This window comes from Nilaparvata lugens, chromosome 12, assembly GCF_014356525.2.
Source record: "Nilaparvata lugens isolate BPH chromosome 12, ASM1435652v1, whole genome shotgun sequence".
Lineage (NCBI taxonomy): Eukaryota > Metazoa > Arthropoda > Insecta > Hemiptera > Delphacidae > Nilaparvata > Nilaparvata lugens.
In genome coordinates, this window is record NC_052515.1 from 29461857 (window position 1) to 29480305 (window position 18449).

The 18449-nt window shown below is 33.6% G+C and overlaps 1 protein-coding gene across 2 annotated transcripts in view; it reads right to left on the reverse strand.

Moving 5' to 3' along the window:
* Nucleotides 1–18449, reverse strand: part of LOC111049790 (LIM domain only protein 3-like) — a 312916-nt gene that overhangs the window by 175110 nt on the left and 119357 nt on the right. The window contains exon 2 of one of the 2 annotated variants that reach the window (XM_039439327.1): nt 4517–4590. The exons of the other annotated variant lie outside the window; for it this stretch is intronic. The gene's annotated coding sequence lies outside the window, so the exon portion shown is untranslated. The remainder of the gene's footprint in view (nt 1–4516; nt 4591–18449) is intronic. 2 annotated transcript variants of the gene reach the window in all.

Below are 18449 nucleotides of genomic sequence, written 5' to 3' on the forward strand. Positions count from 1 at the left end.
ATATTGTGTACTCAGGGATTAGAGGATAATATGACTGTGAAAAAAGAGTTACACCTGCAGGAAAGTATGTTGTTTTTTAATCCCCATCAAATGCCAAGAGAGCCAATCAGAGAAACCATCTTATCCGAGAAACCTACTCTCGTTGGTCATAATGACATTAAATCAAGATTAATATCAACAATGCATCTGTGCAACTGGCCTCATTGATTTTCAATTGTATTTAGGAAGATATTGAACTTGTGAATTTATGGGATGGATGGAAATTTTTCATCAAATTTTCAATAAATATTTTGTTATGTGTTTGATTATCGTTTCTCTGTATATTATTCAAAAGGCTTCAAAGCTAAGGTGATGAATTAAAAATGATATTATGGTCAACCACACGAAAATAGTCCGATGAAAATTGTATTCTAGGTACATTGAGTACAACCATAGAGAAACAATAGCGTAAGTAGATATCCCATGGTATAGGGAATTTATTTTGCAACTTTTACTGTTATCTCAAGCCGATTACTGTCGATTATTGTAAATTTTTACTGTTTTTGGGGTGAGAGTGTAAGAACGGCACAATTTGAGAGACTACCAGCGTCACACAGCTGCATGGGAAAGAACTACGTGAACTATCGGCTTGGGATAACAGTAAAAGTTGTGACATAAACGCCCTATAACATGGCACTACTACTTATACTTATGCTATCGTTTCTCTATGGTACAACATTGAGAAATTGGAGTTGATCAACGTTGTCCACTGCTAATTTATGAATTAGAGTAATATAAAATAATATAAATGATTGTCCACTTTATTTATGAACGAGAGTTCATGATATTTTCATAATACACTTGGAGAATTGACAACGTCCATGAATGCGGGGATGTAAGGAGATAGGTACTCATCTTTTCCAATTTTCATAGGAATAATTTCGTGCTGTTGAATATAGTAGCAGCATCAATAGAACAGTAGCAGTAAAAAAATGTTCAAATTCATCAATCATACTGACCATTGTAATTACAAGAAATATCATGACATATGCTATAGATTTATGACATCCTATTATTGAAAAATAGTATGTTTTCTTCTCAATCCTTTAAGCTAAAAACCAGAAGTGCTGGGTTGCATGAACTAAGATCAATATTCCTCAAATTAATCATAATCTCCACCCATTAGGACATAAAATAACTCTTTTTGCATTGCAACAGGATTAATGAATTATCTCGCTGGAACTATCTATATTTATAAAAGCGAAATGACACTCAATCACTCACTCGCAGAACAAAAAATCTACCGGACCAAAAACGTTCAAATTTGGTAGGTATGTTCAGTTGGCCCTTTAGAGGCGCACTAAGAAATCTTTTGGCAATATTTCAACTCTAAGGGTGGTTTTAAGGGTTTAAAGTTCGTCTTTTAGCATGTATATTCTTCTCATTCTCTTAATTATAATTGAAAAATATCCATATCATATGTTAATATAGAACTATAATCTAGAGAGAGTACCTCTTCGAAACAATTGTTAACTGGTAGCTAAATTAATAATTTTGTCAGGTTGGCATTAAGTTTGAGTTGACTTTGTTAGGTTGGCACCAAGTTGAAGATTGAAATGCATTTATCGCGGAAAAATTGTTTGGGCACTGCTACTTCAATCAGAGCTATCCCTGGGAATATTGTATTACTAGCCGTCCGGCTCGCTTCGCTCGCCATATCCGTTTATCCAGACGTCTAGATCCTCGATTGGATCGTCCTAACATATGATAAAAATGCTCAATCGCCTGCTGATCTCATTCTTGGACGATCCAGTCGGGGGTCCAGGGGGCGGAGCCCCCTGGCCAGACGGATATTGCGAGCGAAGCGAGCCTGACGGCTAGTCTTTGATAAAATCAAAGACCAAACACTTTCAAGGGTTCAGAGGTTTCTGGCTGATGAAGTTCCTGAAAGACACAAACCTTGATATAAAGAAAACCCTTGCTACAACCCGAAAACAACAGTTCATAAAGAACAAACCACCCTCGACAGATTGATCTAAACGGATAATCTTGTCAAGCCACCTCAAATACGTGGCACGAAATTTGTCCTCAGACAATGTGAACGGCAGGAGGCTGCAAGGGTAAAAGCCGAAATTACCCTCAGGGCATAAGGGTGCTAGTTAACGGGCTTGTGGACAAACAAAAAGGGGAACCCTTCATGCTGTAGCTTCACACACCCACATAGACTACAAACTCACACTTGCACACGTAGACGACTTTTACACTAACACACACGTACTCACAGATGACAGCATACTCGTCACGTTGAGAGCTCACACACGCACACGATCACCAACGCGCGCGGAAGTGGTGGAAATATCTTTACCAATGATTTACTCAAGCTAGCCAATTTAGGCTTGAAAAAATTTTTAGAGGTATGTTTCCAATTGAGGCTTGACAAATGTTTGAAAAGGTGGTGAGAAGAAAATTAGGTGCAGTAAAGGTGGAGAAAATAAAAGATGAGGAGGAGAAGATGGTTAAAGAAAATCAATAGAAGAAGAGGAAGAAACTGATGATGTGAAGAAGGATGAAAGAACGAGAGAAGAACTGTTGAATTTGAGAAATGAATTGGGGAGAGAGAGAGATTGATTGATTGATTATATGCCTTTATTAGGGCGGAATTAGGACTCCTGGTCCTCTCTGCCACACAACCTTAAAAGTTAGAGAGTGAGTGAGAGAGAGGAAGAATTAACAGTAAGGGAGTGTCGGAAAGAAGAGGTATGCGTATCAGATGAAGAGAAAGAACAAGTAGATGGAGATAACTTACAGTGTACAGATGGAAATTACTGATTTATTGCATTTATTCAAATGCCAATAAATTAATAATTATTATTAGACGAAAATCCCAATTAAATGCTGCAAATCACCTCTAAGACTTCTGCTACAGCAAATATTGACAACAGGGTAAACAGCTAGATGGAAATTCGATGAGCGCTACTATGCAAAAATTATTTGTCAGCCCGGGAATTTATTGTAGTACATACATTTTTTGGACTCAAAATAGTGTGTGAATTAAGTTATCATTTACATAACCTCTAGAGTGTGTATTCAAAATTAAGGTTTAAAGCAGTTTTGGGCGAATGCCTGTTGTTTTTATCTGCAATGTATCTATTTTCTATGAATAAATGATTTGCAGCATTTAATTTGGATTTTCGTATAATAATAATTATTATTATAACCTACAGTGATTAGGAGAAGAAAAAGATGACAAAAAATATGTTACAGAAAATCAGATAAGAGCGAGATAAAGTGCGAGATAAAAGAGAAGAAAATGTTATTTAAAGAAGAATGTATTGAGAGTTGAGAGAAGATAAAGAGGTGTTTCAAAAATTGAGAGCGTAGTTTCAATGATCATGACAAGGAAGAAACCTTTAGTGGAAAGGTGTCGGGAATAAAGTTAGAGAGAGAAATGGTGGTTCGAGGAAGAGAGAGGGAGTGAGAAAGAGAGAGCTTAGTTGTTATGATCATAATGAGGAAGAAAACCTCAGTAGGAAGGAGTCGGGAATAGTGGTAGAGAGAAAAAGAGGGGTTTAAGGAAGAGAGAGAGTGAGTGAGAGAGAAATAGAGGTTCAAGAAAGAGGGAGTCAGAGTGGGTGAGAGAGTGTGAGGAAGTGAAAGATGAGGATGTAGTCACTTAGTAGTCATCACCTCTACAGCAAGTAGTGAATAACAAGGTCACCCACCCATTCCCAGTTCAACGGATTTTGTTAGGCAACATAATCTTGTTTAAATGTTCAACTTATTCAGATTTAACGGTGGCTTATGAGACCAGAATCAACTTTCAACTGTTAGCATGTCTTATGAATTCTGAGATGATTGATGTTGTTAAATATTCAACTTTTCCAGATTTAACGGTGAATTATGAGACCAGAATCAACTTTCAACTGTTAGCATGTCTTATGTATTCTGAGATGAATGATGTAGTTAAATATTCAACTTTTCTAAATTTAACGGTGACTTATGAGACCAGAATCATCTTTCAACTGTTAGCATGTCTTATGTATTCTGAGATAAATGATGTTCTTAAATATTCTACTTTTCCAGATTTAACGGTGGCTTATAAGACCAGAATCAACTTTCAACTGTTAACATGTACTATGTATTCTGAGATGATTGATGTAGTTAAATATTCAACTTTTCCAGATTTAACGGTGACTTATAAGACCAGAATCAACTTTCAACTGTTATCATGTCTTATGTATTCCTCAATTTTTGAGGAGATTCATGTAGTTTGAACAAGTTGAACTACATTACCTGTGAAAAACACAAAATAATAGAATATTGCCAACCACTTTTTAACCGGACAGAGACGAATCTCTAGTGTTTGAAACTTTTTATTTGTGTTTTTGACTATGGGAAAATACCATAACATCACGCGGAATACAACTGGAATGTAAATTACCTGTTTTGATACTTATCTCAAATGTTACTCATTTAAATGATTTTATTAAATGTTTTATCAAATGTTAAATGCTTTTCAACTCAAATTAAAACTCACCAAAATTGAGTTGTAATGTCAACTCAATGCAGCTGCTCTCCATTACATCCAGTCACTGCCGTTTAGTCCCATATCTGGAAAATTAGAACTTTGTGAGATGACTATTCTGATTACCTTGAAGCTGACGTAAATTATATTATAAAAATATTTTCACTATGAGACCATTTAAATTCAACTAACGGCCTGTACTCCAAAAAGACTTTAAAGAACACATTTCAGAGAACTGCATTTTTCTCCAACTGCATCAACTTTCAATAATTATAGTACTTTGTGGAATGGTATTACTTGTCCTACAGTGAGGTCCACGTTATAATGACATTATTTGATCAACTTTGGTTTTGCTATCATTTGACAAAGCCGGTGGTACTATCCTTTTCTAGGTCCACAACGATGACAATTATGTTTTTGTCAGTGAGAAAATATAATTTATTAATGCAGAGAATCGGCATCGCTAATCTTCTATCTTTATCCACTGCCATTATAAGGTGGACCACACTATATCCTTGTCTATCATTCAATATTGCGGATAGCGCTATCTCTTTCTCGCTTTGCTCTGTCGCCAGATCGTCTTTAAACAATGTAGAATTCATTCTTTATTCATTTATACAATAAGTGAATTATCAAAATGATAGGGATAGGAAAAATAAGATAACCATGTACTATTCCTCTCCCAAATTTATATAACACATAGTCCGAAATAGGTTAAGTCTTGTGGTTCTTCAATTCACAGAATTTTCCGTTCTCAAGTATATTCAGAGAGTAGATTTTTAAATTTAGATGCTTCAAAACTAAACATGGAAAAAATAATTAATTAACAAAACATTAATTCTAATTAAGAAGATTCATTATGAAATTATTGAAAAATAGAATTTATGCTTAATAAAATATGATTGATTATTTTAAACGAGAATGAACAATTAATATTATATCTATAAACCTGTATCAGCTTCCGTCTATAGAAGGTATTCACGAGACAGAGGATCGGCAACGTTGTTCTGCTATCTTTCATAACTGCCATTATAACATGGACATTACTATAAAGGCCTGTTTTTCAACTTGAGGCTGGGCGAAGGCTAAAAGTAAACTTCCTACTGGTGATATTTATCAAAGTTTCACGATAATATGTATATTACTTTTACTCGAGTTATTTTTGGTGAATTGAATAACTTTCTCAAAAATTGATATTTTCAAAAATATTTTGTTTTTCAATCGACAATTCCATGGAGAGTTTATCCTCTGAATCTCATGGATTTATCTCTTTCCGAATTTGAAATGTCCTGTCCCAAAAATTTAAACTTTAGGCGCTCATATCTCAAAAAGTAATGGTCAGAAAAAAATGTTATCCTGAGAAAACTTCTCCATTTTGATTGGTCGATGATACACAAATCGAAAACTTTCAAAAATATCACCAGTAGAAAGTTTATTTTTAGTTTTTGCACAGCCTTAATTGACCGAGCGAAGTGAGGTCTAAGATTCAAGTCAACGGTTTGGCATTTCTCTTAATGTTTAAATGTTTGAATGTTTATATGTTACGCATTTACGGCGAAACGCGGTGATAGATATCCATGAAATTCGACAGATATGTTCCCTTTTTAATTGCGCGTCGTCGTATATACAAGGTTTTTGGAAATTTCGCATTTCAAGGATGATATAAAAGGAAAAAGGAGCCTTCTTCATACGCCAATATTGGAGTAAAAGTCAGACTATGGAATTATTCATCATAAATCAGCTGACAAGTGATTACACAGATGTGTGGAGAAGCCTGTCTATTGCTGTATTTCCAAAAGGTCTATAGTTTCAATGAGGTACTTGTGAATGAGAATACTGCGGGAGGTCTACTGCTCACAGAACTACTAGTGATATACAAATCGAAAAACTTTGAAAAATATCACCAGTAGGAAATTTATTTTTAGCTTTTGCACAGCTTTAATAGAACACACTTTACACAAATCATAAAACAGCATTTTTCTCCAACTGCATTAGCTTCTAATATAGAACTTTGTGAAATAGGATTTCTCGTAGGTGAGTTATAGAACAGCAAAGTCTTACAAGTTCAGTGCACTACTCAAAGTTTGAAGAACTATTCATTCATCTATTTCTCTTTCTCTTCAGATGAGAGTTAAAAGAGAGAGACCAGTGGATAAGCTTACGTGTCCAGGTCCACGTGATTTAAAAGCCTAATACTGCATTCAAACACTATTCAACTGTTCAACCTTTTAATGAAATTCTGTCTGGCTACTTACTAGACACCCAGGTGGAGTATTCTTGGTGTACAAGAAGGAAGAACAAAGGGGAAAATGTGTTGTGGGTGTGGAAGAGGGAAGAGAAAAGAGGAAGATAGTGAGAGGCAAAGAAATACGAAGAAGAAGAAAAAGAAGAAGAAGACAGGAAGAGAAGAAAAAGAAGAAGAAGGAAAAGAAGAAGAAGGAAAAGAAGAAGAAGAAGAAGAAGAAGAAGAAGAGAAGAAGAAGAAGAAGAAGACAGGAGTAGGAGAAGAAGAAGATGAAGAAGAAGAAGAAAAATAAGAGGAGGAAGAAGAAGAAGAAGACAGGAGTAGGAGATGAAGAAGAAGAAGAAGAAGAAGAAGAAGAAGAAGAAGAAGAAGAAGAAGAAGAAGAAGAAGAAGAAGAAGAAAAAGAAGAAGAAGAAGAAGAAGAAAAAGAAGAGGAAGAAAAAGAAGAGAAAGAAGAAGAAGAAGAAGAAGAAGAGGAGGAAGAACAACAAGAATAGAAAGTTTTTTGGTGACAGTGTTGAATGAATATTTAACAATGGTTCCTCACCACATACGTACGTGTAAACTGAAGGAAGTCCGTTTTCATACTACATCATTAGTATACGAATAGACTATTGAATAATTGATTTATTTACAGTATGCCAAGTGCCATTAGTGATACACCACATTAGGTAAAGCGAGGTTCACGTTATAATGGCAGTATCTGATTAGCATTGGTGTTGATATCCTTGTCTATCGTTCGACAATTAGCGCTATCCTTCTCTAGTTCCGCAACTTAGCCAGATCGTTTTTTAACAATGTAGAAGTATGATTAATTAACAAAATATTCATTCATAATCTATGAAATTTATATATTACTCAATCACTGGGGAATATATCATCTTGACGAATATAATATAACTTACTTGGTTATTCTGAATAAGAGGGAACAGTTGATAATATTACATCAGATATACCGGTATGACAAATAAAATATACTTGATTTTTTTAGACAGTGATAATTAACTGTTAATATCAGATCAGATATATCGGTATCAGCTACCTTCTATATAAGGCAGTGTGGCAAGACAGAGAATCGGCAGCGCTGTTTTTCTATCTCTCTCCACTGCCATTATAACGTAGACCATTATAGTGCTTTGCTCCGGTACGGTATTGCTATTGTTATCACATTCAAATACATGCATAGACATTTGTCATTGATAGTCAGTTTGGACATGTGATGGAAGTTCGTTGAAAGCATAATGATATTGATTTATTATTCTCTTGAAGATGAAGATATGAATTTGAATGATTGCATATCCGCATCAAATTCAAATTAGAATCTCTATTCACTCAAAAGATTCATACAAATGTTCACAAAAATATAGAACGGTTAGTTTACAAGTGAATAAGATACCACCTTAGAGAAGAGATAGCATAAGAAGATATTCCATGGTATAAGTAATTTATGTTCCAAATTTCAAGCCTATTTTTTGTCAGAACATGCCGATAACTGTCGACTACTTAAAAAAGATAATCCATGGTATAAGTCATTCATGTTCTAAATTCCAAGCCTATTTCAGTCAGTACATGCCAATTACTGTCGACTACTGTCTATTATTAATGATACGTTGGAGTGAGAGTATAAATTCCGTACAGATTTACCCGCCGCGAACATGAGCAATTCAATTTTAATCAGCTGATGCCAAGCTTTTTATATATGTATCTCACCGTTTCTGTAAAAATACAGATTTAGTCCGCTGATTAAAAGGATTAAAAGTGAATTGCTCATATTCGCGGCGCGTATATCTGTACAGTATGAGAGACTACCAGCGTCACATAGCTCCACCAAAAGAACTACTTGGACTATCAGCTTGACGTTTCAGTTGAATTTGGAACATTAATACTTTGTACCCGGGGATAATTATCGTCTTATGCTATATTCTTCCTATAAATAATACTCACAAAAAGTACAGTAAAATACTGAACTTTGTTCGCGGATAGCAGTCAAATACAAATAACAAGAGAATGCATAACAGAGATACAAATAACAAGAGAGTGCATAACAAGAGAGAAATAACAAGAGATACAAATAACAAGAGAATGCATAACAAGAGATACAAATAACAAGAGAGTGCATAACAAGAGAGAAATAACAAGAGATACAAATAACAAGAGAATGCATAACAAGAGATACAAATAACAAGAGAATGTGTACATGAGAGAATTTTTTGTAAAGAGAATTCCATATAATATGATTCCAAAGATAATGATCGCTACATTGCATTGCTTCAATTCTCCAATAAATCCGATAATTGTACGGGTTTTCAGTGTTCCAATCCTTCAAAGCCTTTAATATTGCACAGTTATTCAGTTTTCAAGTCTCTAACTGTATTCTTTTCAACCAATATCACATGAAATTCTATATATTATTCGAATATTATGACTAAATAATCCGAAGATAATAATCGCTACATTGCTTCAATTCTCCAATAAATCCAATATTTGTACGGTTTTTTCAGTGTTCCAATCATCCAAAACCTTTAATATTGCACAGTTATTCAGTTTTCAAGTTTCTAACTGTATTTTTCTTTAAACCAATATCTCATATCTCGTATCGAATCGATAAATCAATCCGTACCCTACTTTATTACGAGCTGTTCATACAGACCGACGATCAAAACGTTCTGAGTTATCATTTGAATAACAGCAATCCGTCAAAATTCAAAGCAATTCAATTCAATAAACGGGCCGAAATGTGCCGACGAATAATCTAACGGTCGTTGACTGTTATAATACATAGACGGTTAATAGTCTACGTCATGTTATATAGGTTTTGAGAGATAGTATCATGAATGATAAAGGAATTATAGCTGTAACCGATATTTGATAGGACTATGATAGCATGTAAATTTCATTGATTGATAGTTTCAGCATTGAGAGAAGATAGCATAATTCTAATTTTTCATAATTTTGGTATCTTCTCTATGATTTATAATGATGTGAAATATTTCTTCTATGTTTCGTTTTGGAGCATCTAAATTTGGAAATCTACTTTGTGAAAATAATTATTAAGGACTGAAAATTTTGTGAAGTGAACAACTGGAAGACTTAACCTATTTCAGACTATGTGTAACCTTATCTGAATTTGGGAGAGGAATAGCACAAGGTTACCTTATCTTTACTCTCCCTATTATTTTGATGATTTGCTTATTGTATGAATCAATAAAAGAATCAATTTCTGTTAGTATGAAACACATATGAGAAGCTTTGAAACCTCTAAAACGAACATCTATTTCATGAGATGCCATGAAATTAGAATGGTTATTGCCCTATTAACAGATTGATCGGTTAGTAAATTGAGCTCTTTTTTATGATATCTGTTCTTATCTTTTCGTTATCAACTATTTTACAACCAGTGAACCAGACTAGAAAATTATGATGATGTGCATTGAACATTTAGAAAATATCCGATACTCTTGATAGAAATGAGTTGCTAAAAAAGTGGTCTAAAGCTAAAGTCTAACAAGCTTTTGAGTAATTGGCGTTTTATCAAAACCAGCTGTTAGGAAATCCAGGTGATAATCTTGAACCAGTTTCATTGTATTCAACTATTGACTTAGACCACTATCAAACTGGATAGAGGAGCTAAAAATGAACCCATTTCAGTAGTGAACCTTTATTCATCCATTTATTCAATTTTTTTATTCATTTATACAAAAAGTACATTATCAAAATGATAGGGAAAGGAAAAATAAGGTAACCTTGTGCTATTCCTCTCCCAAATTTAGATAACGCATAATTATAGTCCAGTCACTATATACATTGGTGCATGCAATTTATATTGTAGATCTGATTTCCTAATACATTATTAATTTGGGTACATAAGAGAAGTCCAGAACCAATTTCTTCATGCAAAATTTCCTTGTGCTAGATACAGAGTGGCCCAAAGACCTCGTATTTTCGGCTCATTATCCAGTTTTCAGCTATTTCTGCCAAATCTCGTAATCGGACAGAAAAATCTATTTCCGCCTTTTTTCTAGATTATGGAATTCTGAATAAAATGAGATCATTCGGAACTCTCTACCTCCAATGAGTACTGAGTTATGATTTTTCAAAAATGAGTGAAATTTGAAGAAAATATCAATTTTAGTTTTTGATTAACAATATCTTCCGATTGTTACCATTTAGATGTATAATTCAAAATTTCTGAGCTTATTTTTATGCTCTACAATCTAAGATCAGGTAGAGCGCTCTATCTCATATAGATTTCAAGGTACACCTGATAACAATGCTCCTTGTATTGTGAAAAACACCTAATTTTCAGCTTCAACCATCATTTCCAACTACATAGTCTTCACATTGATATTTCTAAGCAGCTCAAATAGTACATGGTGCACTTCTATTTTATCTCGATCTGTGTTTTTTGAAGTAAATAATAAACAAATGGATAAAATGTTTTTTGAAAACAAAATCCAATTCTTCAATGAAATCATACAGAATTGGAAGATGTAATTCATGAGGAAGTTATGAGGAAGAGCTGTGAGGTGTTTGTGAAGGAGGATGAGGAGGTGGAGGAGGAGGAGGAGGATGAGGAGGAGGAGGAGGAGAAGAAGAAGAAGACGAAGAAGAAGAAGAAGAAGAAGAAGAAGAAGAAGAAGAAGAAGAAGAAGAAGAAGAAGAAGAAATAATAAGTCAAACATAGGGAAAAGGTGAAAGAGGAAAAGAAGAAGGAGATGACTCACTTGAATGTTTAGTGGCAGAGTCCAACGATAAAAAGGTTTAAAAATCATCACCTGGGTGTAACTAATTCAGTATAATGTTAAACGATAACATTCAACACTAAACTAAGTATTGTCTTCACAATAAACACTCATGCTACTCATTAGTCGCTTCAATAGCTCAGAAAATTTCACCATAATACGTTTTTATGACAAATTTCACAGCTTATGTGTACTAGCAACCGATAAGCTTCTACAGTATTGACCATCTGCACTCACAGTAGTTCATGTCATATTTATGACCATGGACTGAACAATGGTCATAAAATTGTGTAGTAGGCTATGAAGTGACATTTTATTTTATGTTACTAATTGTTTCTTTCGGCACAGAAATTGCCGTATCAATGTGGTTAACACGTATTCAATTTATCGGTAGACAACAGACGAGCATAGCAGTTTATGGTGAACATAACCTTTCAACTGTTCCGACAAAGTACATTCAAAGATTAAAACATTAATATCCTCTACCGTATATCCTATCACCTGGAGATGAATTTTTTTATTAATGTTGCAATTTCAATTTGAAGATTTCGATTTTAGAATGAGTTTCCTATTTGTTCTGGAAATATTAGGTGAACGTTGGAAATCAAATAAATGAATATAATGACGCTATCTAATGAATTTCTATTATTCCAACATCCCATGTATTCCATTTTATTCCTATCATTGGATGAATAGAAATGATAATTGACCGAGCGAAGTAAGGTCTAAGATTCAAGTCGACGGTTTTGCATTTCTCTTTATGTTTATATGTTTTTTGTTATATTTATGGTTGTATGTTCTGCATTTACAGCGAAACGCAGCAATAGATTTTCAAATTTGAAAGGTATGTTCCTTTTTGAATTTCGCGTCGACGTATACATACGGTTTTTTGAAATTTTGCATTTTGAAGATAATACAAAAGGAAGAGGAGTCTCCTTTGAACGCCAATATTACCGTAAAAATCAGACATTAAAATTTATTATTCATCATCAATCAGTTGTCTAGTGGACTATAATACTACCCGTTCAAAAACATCGAACATCTTGAAAATGTATCTTTCCATCAACGTTAGTAGACAGTTGACTATAATACTACCGTTCACAAAAACATCGAACATCTTGAAAATGTATCTTTCCATCAACGTTAGTAGACAGTGACTATAATACTAACCGTTCAAAAACATCATACATCTTGAAAATGTATCTTTCCCATCAATGTGTTGGACAGTTGACTATAATACTACCCGTTCAAAAACATCGAACATCTTGAAAATGTATCTTTCCATCAACGTTAGTAGACAGTTGACTATAGTACTACCCGTTCAAAAACATCGAACATCTTGAAAATATATCGTTCCATCAATGTTGTAGACAGTTGCAGCTAGACCTGATAACAGCGCTCACACTCACATTCCGGGACGACACGTCACGGCACAATAGGACAGAAAGCTCCATGTTTATTTAGGATTTTTTCTAGACATTTTAAATTGATAAATTATTTATTAATTTTTGAGAAAACATAACAACAGGTCAATATAACTTACTGAGCGCGAGGTCTACTGTTCACAGAACTACTAGTATCCTCCCCGTATATCCTATCACCTGGAGAAGTTTTCAAGTATTGTTGGACTGTAATTTCAATCTGAAGATTTCAATTTCTCGGTATACAGACAAGCATAGCAGTTTAAAGTTAACATAACCTTTTAGTTGTTCCGACAAAGTATAATCAAAACATTAATATCTTCCATCGTATCACCTGGAGAAGTTCCAAGTATTGTTGTGCTGTGATTTCAATCTCAAGACTATGATTTTTAGGATTTCAGAATAACGAATAATAAAAAATTAGTATTCTATGATAATATGAGGTCATCTAATTCCAATACTCCTGATCCATCTAATTCTATTTTTTTCCATATTTAATGTTAAGAAATCCTATTATAAGGCGAGCAATTTCTGTATTCATATATATGGCTATTTTCATATATGGTTATTTTTATATCTGGTTATTTCTATATCTGTTCAGTTCCAAGTATTGTTGTGCTGTGATTTCAATCTCAAGACTATGATTTTTAGGATTTCGGAATAACGAATAATTAAAAAATTAGTATTCTATGATAATATGAGGTCATCTAATTCCAATACTCCATGATCCCATCTAATTCTATTTTATTTCCATTATTTAATGTAAAGAAATCCTATTATATTAAGCGAGCAATTTCTGTATTCGTATATATCTGGTTATTTTCATATATGGTTATTTTTATATCTGGTTATTTATGTTTAACGGATCTCGAAAACAGCTCTAACGATTTTCACGAAATTTGGAACATAGTAGGTTTATGATATGAAGATTTGATTGCACTAGGTCTCATCCTTGAGAAAACTCGCTGAACGACATAAAAAGGATAATCTATCCTTGGCTGAAACAGCTGTGGATAGTAAAAAGTGAGTGTGTGAAAAATCAAAATATCGCATCCCCGAAATTCATAGGATGACGTATAGCCAGCTGTGAAATATAAACACGATCAATTTAGAGAATTGTGTTTTGTTTATCAATAAATAAAATAACGAGCGAAGCTCGGTGCCCCGATATTGATACTGATAGCAACAGAAATAATTGGGAAAGCAACAGGTTCAACTCTTCCCCTGTTGATAAATCCATGTTATCTAGTATATCGTAGGAGATTATTTTCAATTCATCACACTAATCCTGAGTAAAAAATATAAATACTGTACGGAGAATTTAAATACACAGATTCATGAGGGTAGAGCAAGGTAGCTTGAATAATTGTATTGATATTTGATAATATGTATTGATATAGTTAGCAACTTTCACTCAAGTACGTTATCAAGCTTTTATTCAGTTTTGTTCGAATGAAGATCCAAGTCTCAAAAACTAATATAACTACTGTTAAGTCAACAATGAAATACTATATGGATGGTTATAAATAACGTTTGAGACTCCCGATCACTTATTGTATTTTTTATTTAGTATTATCCTTAATTCTGATAAGATTGATATCCTTTGATGCTTACTTACTATAGAGTATCAAGTTTATTTTATTTTGAATCTAATTTAGTTTTATGATTTGAAGTTTTTGAGTTTTCCATTTTTTCCAATTCCCATTAACCCTATACCACCCTATTAATTCATCTTAGTTCATCTAATACCCCATACTCCATTTTAAATTCCTGAACTCCCAGTTTCATGGAAATTTTTTTTTCCTTAGTTTATTTTTAATGTTAGCATTCATTCTATTTATGTATTTTATTATTTGTAGGCACCTGCTGTAAAATCTTTCAGGTTTAGCGGGACCAATTTTGTAATGCATTTTACTGAATAAAATGATTGATTGATTGAGAATAGGGCAGCCCAATTTTTTGTCTTTACAGTATGTGAGAAAATACATTATATTAATCATGATATTCCGTACAACGATACACCTTAAAGTAAAACAAAAGCCAAAAGTCAATATAAAACAAGAATGTCAATTAGGCTGACTGCAGCTGGTTGTGAGTTATCAGCATATTTGATTATGATAATGAATTCGCTAATGCTTTAGCAATGCTTATTTGGAGCCGGCAAGCTTCAAAAGTCTATCCATATAATGTTAATGACGTTCAACGTTTTTTTAATCAATATGGAAGTCACGCCCCTTGAATCGATTAGTTTATGAATCGATCAACACTTTGCATTAGGAAATTGGAGGAAAGATATTGAACACAAAAATGAAAAATGAAATTTAATTTAATTAATTTAATCATTCATAATTACACAACTTACAGAAAAGTACCACAGGCTTATAAGTCCGAAACGGTGCCAATTCTAATTATCTATACAACTGTCCAAATGTATCAAGGTTAAGTGTCACTTCAACATTATTCAGTTACACACTCAATTTACAATTCAGAACACACAAAAATCATTTTTAAATTGAAAAAATACTTCTAAATTAAATTAATCACAATGCATTAAATGCGAGTAAATGCAGTAAGGCATCATTCAACAGAATAGAAGAAACGTAGCAGCTATACTAAAACTTTTTAATTATTATTAAAATAATTTTTTGGGAGAGAATAGCACAAGGTTACCTTATTTTTCCTCTCCCTATCATTTTGATAATGTACATTGTATAAAAATAAAGAAAGAATATTAAATATTAATAAATAAAATACAAAAGCTAATCATTATTATTATATTATTAACAACCTGAAAAAGGTTGTTGTTTTATCCAACTGAGAGAAAAACTTATATGAATATGAGTAGTCTCCTCTAATCAGTATACAAAACTTCATATAAAGCAATCAGTAACTAACTTGAAGAATTAATTTTAGATTTTTCACATTTTGCAGTAAGTAACTTATAAAATGAATTCAGATTTCTTAAATTTTGAATTTCAGCCTTGAAATTGTATTCAGTTGTGATTTTCTACTCTGGATCATGAGAACGGAATAGATAGCTTAATAGTTTCAATATCTTCTTCTTCATGTCTATATTGACTTGACTAATATATTCTTCCTATTCTAATAGGCTATGCTGTTTTATTGTATGTTACTAATTGTTTCTTTCGGCACAGAAATTGCCGTATCAATGTGGTTAACACGTATCCAATTTCTCGGTAGACAACAGACGAGCATAGCAGTTTAGGGTGAACATAACCTTTCAACTGTTCCAACAAAGTACATTCAATGACTCAAACATTAATATCCTCTATCGTATATCCTATCACCTGGAGATGAATTTTTTATAATTGTTGCAATTTCAATTTGAAGACTGGTGTTGAAGATTTCTATTTTAGAATGAGTTTCCTATTTGTTCTGGGAATATGAATATTATGTGAACGTTGGAAATCAAATAAATGAATATTCTTCCTGTTCTAATAGTGTAATTTTTACTATTTAGCCTATCATAGATGTAATAAATAGTTCGATTTCGCAAATCATTCTATAACTTCATCCGGATGTACCTTGGAATAGCAATCGAATAAGTAGAGGTTGACGCCTTGAATTCTAGGACCTTACTTAACTCATTGAAGCCTTAAGCCTTACGTGACTGAAGAATAAGAATGTTGGCCATGAAGGGGATCTTTATAATCCTTAACGGGCAGGGAAGCTCTAACGTGGAGCTTCAATACTCAGTATGATAATAGTGAATTCAAGAGCTAAATACTCTGTAATCTCTGGCTTCTAGTTACGATAGCTGGTCATGGAAATTGCAAACTGGTCAGAGGTCTGTAGTCTTTTCACTGTTCTGTATTATCGCTTACTCTCAGTGCCAGTTGCACAGAAGCTGGTCAAATTTTAATCGTGATTAATTCCAGGAGAACAAATCAGAGAAGCCGTCTTATATAAAAGGCCTTCTCTGATTGGTTCTCCTGACATTAGTCAAGGTTAAAATTGAACCAGCTTTTGTGCAACCGGCACTCAATCCTCTAATCAAATTTGAATAAGGTACATTGATTCTCTGAAAAACAGTGAACTTCTAAAGATCGAATCAAATATGTACTTATTGACTCCTATCCTTGGAGGATTCCTTGAGGAATTGGATGGAAAAGAGAGAAGAAATTTGTGACATCACAAGATGATGATTTTGATAATGATGATGATGATGATGATGATGATGATGGTGTTGAAAGGGAGGGGTGGCAGGTCGTTAGGACTGATTCGACACTCATGTTCACTCTTTTCCTCCCCTTCACCTCTCCTATCTTGTCAACATTACTTCCAAATGACAATCAGCTGTGCTATAGTTCAGCTGCTTCCATATTTATTCTTATTGACCGAGCGAAGTGAGGTCCACGATTCAAGTCGACGGTTTGGCATTTCTCATAAAAATAACAAAATGACACACTTACTAATCACTTAAAATTGTCAAATAATAATTAACTTTGAAAATTATGGTATACTCCAGTTTAGAATGACTATCATGTCATGTCAACAGATCAGATTATCTTGATCAAGTCGATTAAAATTTCTAGATAATATTTCTGGCTGATTGATTACACAGTTGAAAATAATTGTGTTTCTCTCCCACACATGCATCTTCTGTTTCGATCGACGACGAAATTATCATCTGTTTTTTCAAGGATGAATAATTGTTATCCTTTTCATGTCCCTCAGCAAGTTTTCCCAGGGATGAGACCTAGTGCAATCGAATTCTTATATCATAAACCTACTATGTTCCAAATTTCGTGAAAATCGCTAGAGCCATTTTCGAGATCCGTTGGACATGAATAACCAGATATAAATAGCCAAATATAGAAATATAAACAGATATACAGAAATTGCTCGCTTAATATAATACGATAATTGATTATTTCAAACTAGAATTAACAGTTAATATAGTTCATCAATAAACCTGAATCTGTTACAGTCTATAGAAGTCATTGACAAGACAGAGGATCGGCAACGTTGTTCTCTTATCTTTCTCCACCGCCATTATAACGTGGACCTCACTATAGTAGTTTAGTATTTGACATTGACAGTCACTTGTGTTGTGAATGAATGGAAAGCCTACCGCGTCATTGAACCCAAAGGCTAGACAGCCTCCGTCCGCTCATGGCATTGTAGGCTACTGCTCAATTCTATATCCTCTCTATATCTATGTCCTCCTTGTTACTACTAGACTTGCTATGCTATCCATACGTGATTCAGGCATGACCTTGGATTCCTCTACGTACAGTAGTTAACAGCTCCCCCTTCACCGCGTCACATGATATCAGAGATTCTCGTCGCCACTATGTCTAGTCATAGAGAAGGAAGATCATTATTTTCTACTTTGGGCCGTTTGCACAGTATAGATTGCTAAACTCCATTAAGTTAATCGAGTTTAAACTAATCTGAAAGTTTAAACTTGAATCGGTTTTCTCAGTGCATTTACTAATCCAGTTTGAGTTAAACTAGTTTAGTGTTGAGTTGATAATAACATGTCATCGTTTATAATATCAGGAAGGGTAATT